At 37.7% G+C, this 7,558-nt stretch overlaps 1 protein-coding gene across 1 annotated transcript in view; it reads right to left on the bottom strand.

Annotated features, from left to right (window-relative positions):
- PPP2R2C (protein phosphatase 2 regulatory subunit Bgamma) overlaps window positions 1-7,558 on the bottom strand; it is a 186,783-nt gene that overhangs the window by 155,783 nt on the left and 23,442 nt on the right. The gene's annotated exons all lie outside the window — the stretch shown is intronic.

Below are 7,558 nucleotides of genomic sequence, written 5' to 3'. Positions count from 1 at the left end.
TGTGGTTATCAATCTGTGCTACCCCACCTCACAGCAAGGACTCAGGCTGTGAGGGAGGTGCCATGTCAGAGGAAAACAGACAGACTGATTTCCTACCTGCACAGGGCAGTAAGACTGAAACTGTGCTGCTGATGCTTTTTTTAACTTCTTTGAAGAGAGCTGACTACATCTGAACTAAAAGGATGAAAATTAATGCAATTTCAATCACTTCAAATAACTTCAGAATATTTAAAAGCTGTATTCCTTGCAAGATTAACCTGAATTATATTACCTTATTTTGTTGTTCTGAGTATATCCTCACTCAACACTACAGGTGAAGCCAGATCCTGTAATATTAGCTCTCACCATTTTATATTGCTCCCAGCTGTCAAGCATGTTGCACACCAACATTTTTGTTTTAGAAAGACTTTTTGTGACTCAGTAGGTCTCATGTTGCCTTGGTTAAATTCTTCATGCTTTTTTTCAGCTGGCACAGTAGAGACATAGCTGCTGTTTGTTTCATTACACAGGCTGAAGCCCTGCAGTCTGGGCTTTTGTTTTGTAATCACCAAATCCGGAGAATGAGAGGGCAGATTTCATTATAAATATTAGAAAAAGACTTTAATTTGTGCTTTCAAAGCTAAATAGGCCATAAAAAATAAAGACCCCAGTTAGTCCCCATTTCCTCCAGAACCTTCTAATTAATTTTCCATAATAAAAGGAAGGTTACAGATAGGGTAATTGGCAAAAACTTTACTGCTGAAAGACAGAGTGGTCTATTATGCCCCCAGAAAACACACCTTGCATGACCCCTTATGAAGTAAAAAAAAAAGATCTATGAACAACCAATGTTTCCTTTTAATTGGAGCTTTCTATGTAATACTGCCTTACTCATCTTAGTTTTGTGTTTTTCAGCTTCTGAAAACATCAAGCTTTCTAACAAGCAATACAGAAGCTAGTCAGCATTTGCCTGAGCTCTGAATTCAGTGTTTTCAGCCAGGCATTGCAGCTCATTCACAGCAACACTCATATTTTGTTTTGGTTTTTTCCAGAGATTCAAACCTAAGCCCTCAGAAAAAGAAAAAAAAAAAAAAAAAAAGAAATCTAATTACAACTTCAAAATCTTGGGCAAGTGGACTCTGAAAGCTAGCTGGACTAAATGTATCTAATATCTGGAAGGTGCTTCCTAAAAGCGCACAAGAGACAGGAAAATGTGGCTAACTCTTATTTTTCTGATTCTGTAAAGATCAATGGAAGAAAGATACAGACTCTGAGTTTCAGAGATTCTGAGATTCCAAAGCCCAGGGGACTGGGCCTGACCTCCTGAACACACCACACAATTCCTGGCCAAGTAAACTAAACTGGGCAGGGCGGCAGCTTAATGTGTCCCTTCAGCTTCCAGTGTCCTTACATGGCTCTTCCATTTAATCTTTCTAAGAAATTGCTTTTCTATCCCCAGTTACTCAAAGAACAAACCATCCATCATTCACTTTCCAATTACAAAACACTTTTGTTGTTGTTTTGCCATTAAAACTGTCATAGATTAGCAATGTTTAGACTCATCTCTGTGTCAGCTTAGGCACCCAGTTCTACTGAAGCTACTTGATAGAGAGTCCCTCATTTTTTATGCCCTATCATCACATTTAGTTCCATTTTACAAAACTGAAACTATTGCTCATCCACAGTGATTTAAATATTTTATTGGGGGATTTTTGATCATTTTAAGGAGCTGTGGCCGACCTTGTCTTATTCAGTCAGGCTATTTCTTGAAACCAAATATGTCTGCTAAAATATCATCTCACATTTTTAAAGTTCTATGTCAACTTCTTTCATCCAGAAATTGTGCAAACCTCTTTATTTTCATATAAATAAACAAAAATGCATTTATTTAAAATACTGTTTTGCTATGTTCATTGTCAAGGCCATGACACTGTAGCTGCTAGGTCTGTAAGTATTACAATTTCATTTATTGCCTTTCAAGTACTTCCAAAAAGCCTTTCATACAGACAATAAAAAATTATGCAAGCAACTTCAACAAAAGAATTTATGATCTTTTCCCATCTCTGAGGGAAAAGATTTCAGGAAGATAAGGATAATTTGATCATCTTATTAATACAGGTTTTTTAATCTTTTGTAACAGTGCAGGCTGAATTCACATACTGCCAAAAAATCAAATAAGTTTACAGGATTGTGGGTTGTTATAAAATATTTAAAGAAGCAGGCTGAACTTTCAATTCATAACCAGGGAAACATCTTTAGATCTCAACCAAAAGCCATCCTTGAATTTTAAAACCTCCACAGTCCTACACAGGTGAGGTTCTGAAAGGCTTCAGGAGGCCTCTAGAACACTGTTGAGAACTCCAATGAGTGAAGAAAAGCTGAAACACCTGAAATCTACCCTGTATAATGGTGACTTTTAGCACTGGTACTTTATCAGTGCCTAGAGATTCAAGTGACAGATCAGAGTGTGTGCAAGGCACCACACAAAAGCAGCTCTGTAAATTCTCATAAATTTATCCTCTAAACTCATTGGAATGATACTCCAGTCCAGCTCAGTCACTACTGCTGAGCAAAGCTTTTAAATGGAAGTCAGTTTTTCCAGTTCTGACAGGGAAACATGCAGACTCTATGCTACAGCCTGGCAGCTCCAGCCTGCCAGCAGACCTATGAGAAAACTAGCAAATTCCTGGAAAACACAGCCAGATGATAATCATAACAGCAAAACAGACCATAAGAGCCCGAGATTGGTTCCACAGGCCAAACTCCAAGAAGAAAATCAGAGACGAGATGTATACAGATAAACTGATCTCTGCTGTGCAGATCAGATTGAAGGAATAGTCTACTCACAACTCAATGCTCTGCAAACAACCTAGTTTAGTACAGAGCAGTACAGAGCAGTCTGCTCAAAACAGCACAACAATGGAAAAGGAAAACAAAGTCAAAACAGACTAAAATGGGTCCTTTCTCCTGCAGGACTCAGCTCTCCCTGCAGGTCACAGTCCTGCCCTATGCAGCCTCAGATGTCCCCATGCTGTTTTACATCTAACAAATCCTTACCAAAGAAGGGACACAAGTAGCAGCAAATACATTCATGAGTCATCTGCAGTGCTCAGAGGGGGTGTCACCAGCAAGGACTTGGTTTCCTAAATCACCACACATCTTCTCTGAGAACAGGAACCACTGCTGGGGAGAGGCAGAACACACCTAACCTGGACCAGAGAGAACATATTTGCACACAGGCTCACTAAATCCACTGCTTTGGGGTTGTTTGTTTGGGTTTTTTCCTAGGAAATAGAGACCAAGGCCATGAGCAAGATAGAAACACCTTTGACTGCCCTGGGTAGGGATGTCCTACAGATATACTGACCAAGTAAGGGGAGGGATTTTAACCACGTGGACATCTGCTGAAAGGACAGCACAGCAGCACACTGGCAGTGCAGGTTGTGGCACTGCATTGCTGACAGTTCCCAACACAAACTCTGAAGGGGCTCACTAGCAGTAATGCTGTGTCAGCTGCCACTCACAACCAGGGATGAACTGGCTGGGGATCCTTGTCCAGCAGCCTGGGTTGCAATGACCTCAAGATGACTGGCTTGAGGACGTGGAAAAAGGCTGGAAAGTTAAGCAGGAGGGAGAGGAGGGATTTTAGAACTGCAGACTGAGGTTTATTCAAGGAACAGCTGGGTAAAAATTTAAAAAGCTAAAATTTAAAAAGAAAAAGGAAGATGAAAACCATGACAGGCAAATAAGAAAGAGTACAAAAGCACTGTTCAGAAACTTGGGCACAAAACAAGGGAGACCAGAGCTCACCTGAAGACAGGTCTAGGAAGGGGCATTTTAGGAATGTAGGGAAGCCATGAGTGTGACAGCTGTAAAAGGAACTTCAGAAAACGTGTGGTTTTTCAGAAAACGTGACAAGGGAGGAAATGCAGTGACAGACAATGAGAGAAAGACTCAATGTCTTTTTCAGTCCCCATCTTTACATAAAAAGCTTCTGCACAGAGCAGCACACTTACATGTGGGAGTCTGGACCATGTAATGTGAACATCCCTTCAAACTACCATTCCTGGGACTAAACCATAAAGTCAAATACCCAAAAATACTGCAGAACTTAGGTACACTAAAGGATTTATCTTGTAATCACTGTGCATTCCCTGTTTGTCTTATAATGACTCTCTATACTTGAAGCTACATAAATTCTTTAAAGAAATATTCTTGGGGGATTTGAAATGTAATTTACTTGTTCCAATTACAGCTGCCTATTGAGTGTGAGCAAGTAATTCTGAAACAGTTTTGAGTTTGTTATCCTCTGCAAATTACAACCAGAGAAACACAGACTGTCTCATCAATCAAGACAAAACTGAAGAGACATGTTTCCACTGGATTTTAACTGCTCATAAGTGCTGATAATTTTATCCCGTTGTACTCCTACTGCCCTACATCAGGGCTGTGAAGGACAATCAAGCAAGCTAGAGAGAACTGGGAAAACAAGGTGGAAAGCACTGCTCCCTTAATCTGTGGAGGTCATCTTCTACCCTTCCCACCAAAGCATTTGAAACACATCTCTATATTGTGTTTCTAGGTCCTTTGTCATGTCAGGTGATGTTTGCTCTCTTTCTCTCTCCCCTGGGTAAGCAATGTTTCAGAAGAAATCTGTTTTTATCACTTAGGCAGTTGTCTGTTGACTGCTAGTATTCTTTATGTAAGGAAAAAGAAGCAAAATGTTTTAAGAGCAAAAGGTACTTTTATTGTGTTTAGAGGGAATAATAATAATATTTTTTCCTGGTTTTCGTTTTTTAAGTGAGAAATCATAAAACATCCTCATGCTACAGAAAACATGAGAAGATTACCTAAAATTATCTTTTTAACTCCTCATGGTTGCCAAGATATCACATGTATAAGAACTTATGTACAATATACTTACTTGTCTGTGTTCTCACCTAAACTGAACCCTGGAATACTGTGCACACCCTGATCCCTTCCCCCAGAATAGTCCTGCAGCACTTGTTTCACACGATCCTGAACAGCATGGCGAGCACCACAGCTGACAACACTGTTCCTCTAGCTTGACAGTTCCTTTCTAAAATTAACCTTTCATGCTTAAATCTTAATCTTCCTACAGTCCAATTATGAAGGCATTTCTTATTGGGCACAGTATTAACCTATAAATATTAATGAAATCATAAGCCTTGTCTATTGAGCATGGAATTGATCTGTTATTCTCCTGATAATCATTTAAATCTGTATAGAGAAAATATAAACTCTCAATTAAACAGTCAAAATCATGCAAAAATTCCTGCATCTCTTTTATAAACTGAAGAACATAGGAGCAAGAAAATAAGTAATACAGCATTATATTGGGAAAAATTTCTTCACCAAAGAGGGTTGTAAAGGGATGGAATAGGCTGGGTGAGTCACCACCCCTGGAGGTATTTAAAAGATGAGTGGATGTGGTGCTTGGGACATGGTTTAGTGGTGGACTTGGCAGTGTTAATATTTGGACTCTATGATCTTAAGGCTCTTTTCTAACCTAAATGATTATATAATTTTTATTTTTTTTTTTACTTTCAAGGCAAAATATATATCTGCTATAGGTCAGAATTAAATTCTGTGAAGAAGAAACTAGTTTGGAGGTGGAACTTATGTTTCCACTTGCATTTAGAGTTCTATTTGATAGTTCCCATTACTTTCTATTTCTTTAAGTAACTAAGCTGGATAAAGTTTTTAACACTGTCATAGTCATTGCTATATTTTCAGTTTCTTAAATAAGTATACATATTCAGAATCTCACATTGGACTAAATAAATAAAAGCAAGCAAAAATACACAACTATATCTGTGAAGAAATCAAATAAACACAGACAATAGTGAAAACATCTGTTTTCACAAGCCAAAATTACTCAGTATCCAAATAGAAGTGAGGTTTCTGCTTCTATGAACATTATATAAACTCTGAGGCATCTGTGAAAAACAGTCCCACAGAAACTTACATTCAAACTGGCTAAAAATTGACCTTTTTCCCCTCAGAGTAAAAAGACCACATGACCCACAAACCAAGTTTTGATTGCAAAACCAAATCCATGAGGTCTATTCTTGAACAACTAAAGATTCAACTCAGTGAACAAAGGTCTTGAGAATTCAGGGAAGCCACACCCTTACAAAGGAGATCTTTACATAAACCAGATCTTAACCTTTTTATTTAATACTTATTCTGAGAGAATAACCCACAGCTTCAACTTGACAACTTAACTAGGCATCGCAGAACATTTTAAGATATGCTTTCTCCAAAGGGATCATGGTACAAGTTAATTTTAAACTAGTTTAAAAGTGAAATTTGGGCTTTAGAAAAACCAGAGGTTTGATGTATTGTATCAATACACTTATCACAAGTCTCAATTCTGCACTATATTTAAAAAGACAGCATTTGGATACTTAGCTAAATGGAAAGAACTCAAATTATGAGATACAGCTGTAAAAATAACACCTGCTCTACTCATTCTTCCTTGAGGATCTGGTTAGATTAACACATATGTAATACTTATGATTTATTCATTGGTTTCTGAGTAGAAACATAAAGTAGCTAGACTGAGCTATAAAAAACAAGTTAGTATAATTTCTCCTTTTATCACGCTTGAGGAATAGCAATATGAGCCCTGTCAGATTGTACATGGCTTTTTTTCCCTTGTTTTAGAACAGCTAATTTAAGCACATGATTCAGTTATCACAGCACTGATACATTAGGCCAGGAAAAATACAGCCAACACTACTTTAAGAAAACTTGATTCTCAGATTCTAAAATTCAAATACAGAACGGTAAGCTCTAAATACAAACTAACAAAGAGTTATAGAAACACAACAGGAAGCCTGGTCTTCCCTAAGCACACATCCTTTAAATAGCTAATTAAAAAAAAAAAACAATTAGGAGTCTGATGATTAATACCTAATGCATTGAAGTAGTTACTATGAGGAAAACAGCACAGTTCTCTCTTAATACCCTACTGGCCCACTGTGGCATTAGTATCAGCTAGACCAAACTTTGATAAATCCTGATAGATGTTTCATTCATGTGGTATTTCTAAAATTTTTATACTATAATGCATGGAATTGGAAACTGAAGTGAAAAGTTTCTGCAATAGAAATGAGAATGGTAAAGGCATTTTCCATGCAATAAAAATCATCCCATACTTCAGTAAGTTGCTTTAAGGCAAGGGCAAAGGGCTTCAGTGCACAGTAATTAAATATCTCATTGATTTAATGATCATTTGGTAAGGAAAAAAAATAAGAAAATCAGCACTCATTTGAGGAAGCACTCCGGCTGTGGGCAACAGCCTCTGAAAAAAGGACTTTTATGACCTTCCTAGCAAAGACATGATGGTTTCAGCTGATAATCAGAGATACCTGGCAGAGGTACCAGCATTGTTTGGGCTTTTTTTTTGGAAGATGATAATTTGTAGTTTCATGTTCTATTGACTGAGATCTAACAGATTTTCCAAATAAACATGTATGATCCACAGCCTAGGTTTTACAAATTAGCTTCAAACATATTCAAAAATCCCATGGCATATTCCCCCAGTCTTCAG

The sequence above is a fragment of the Agelaius tricolor genome, unplaced genomic scaffold, assembly GCF_023055355.1.
Source record: "Agelaius tricolor isolate 1412-34295 unplaced genomic scaffold, bAgeTri1.0.p SCAF_24, whole genome shotgun sequence".
Classification (NCBI taxonomy): domain Eukaryota; kingdom Metazoa; phylum Chordata; class Aves; order Passeriformes; family Icteridae; genus Agelaius; species Agelaius tricolor.
This window is presented reverse-complemented; position numbering and strand designations above follow the sequence as displayed.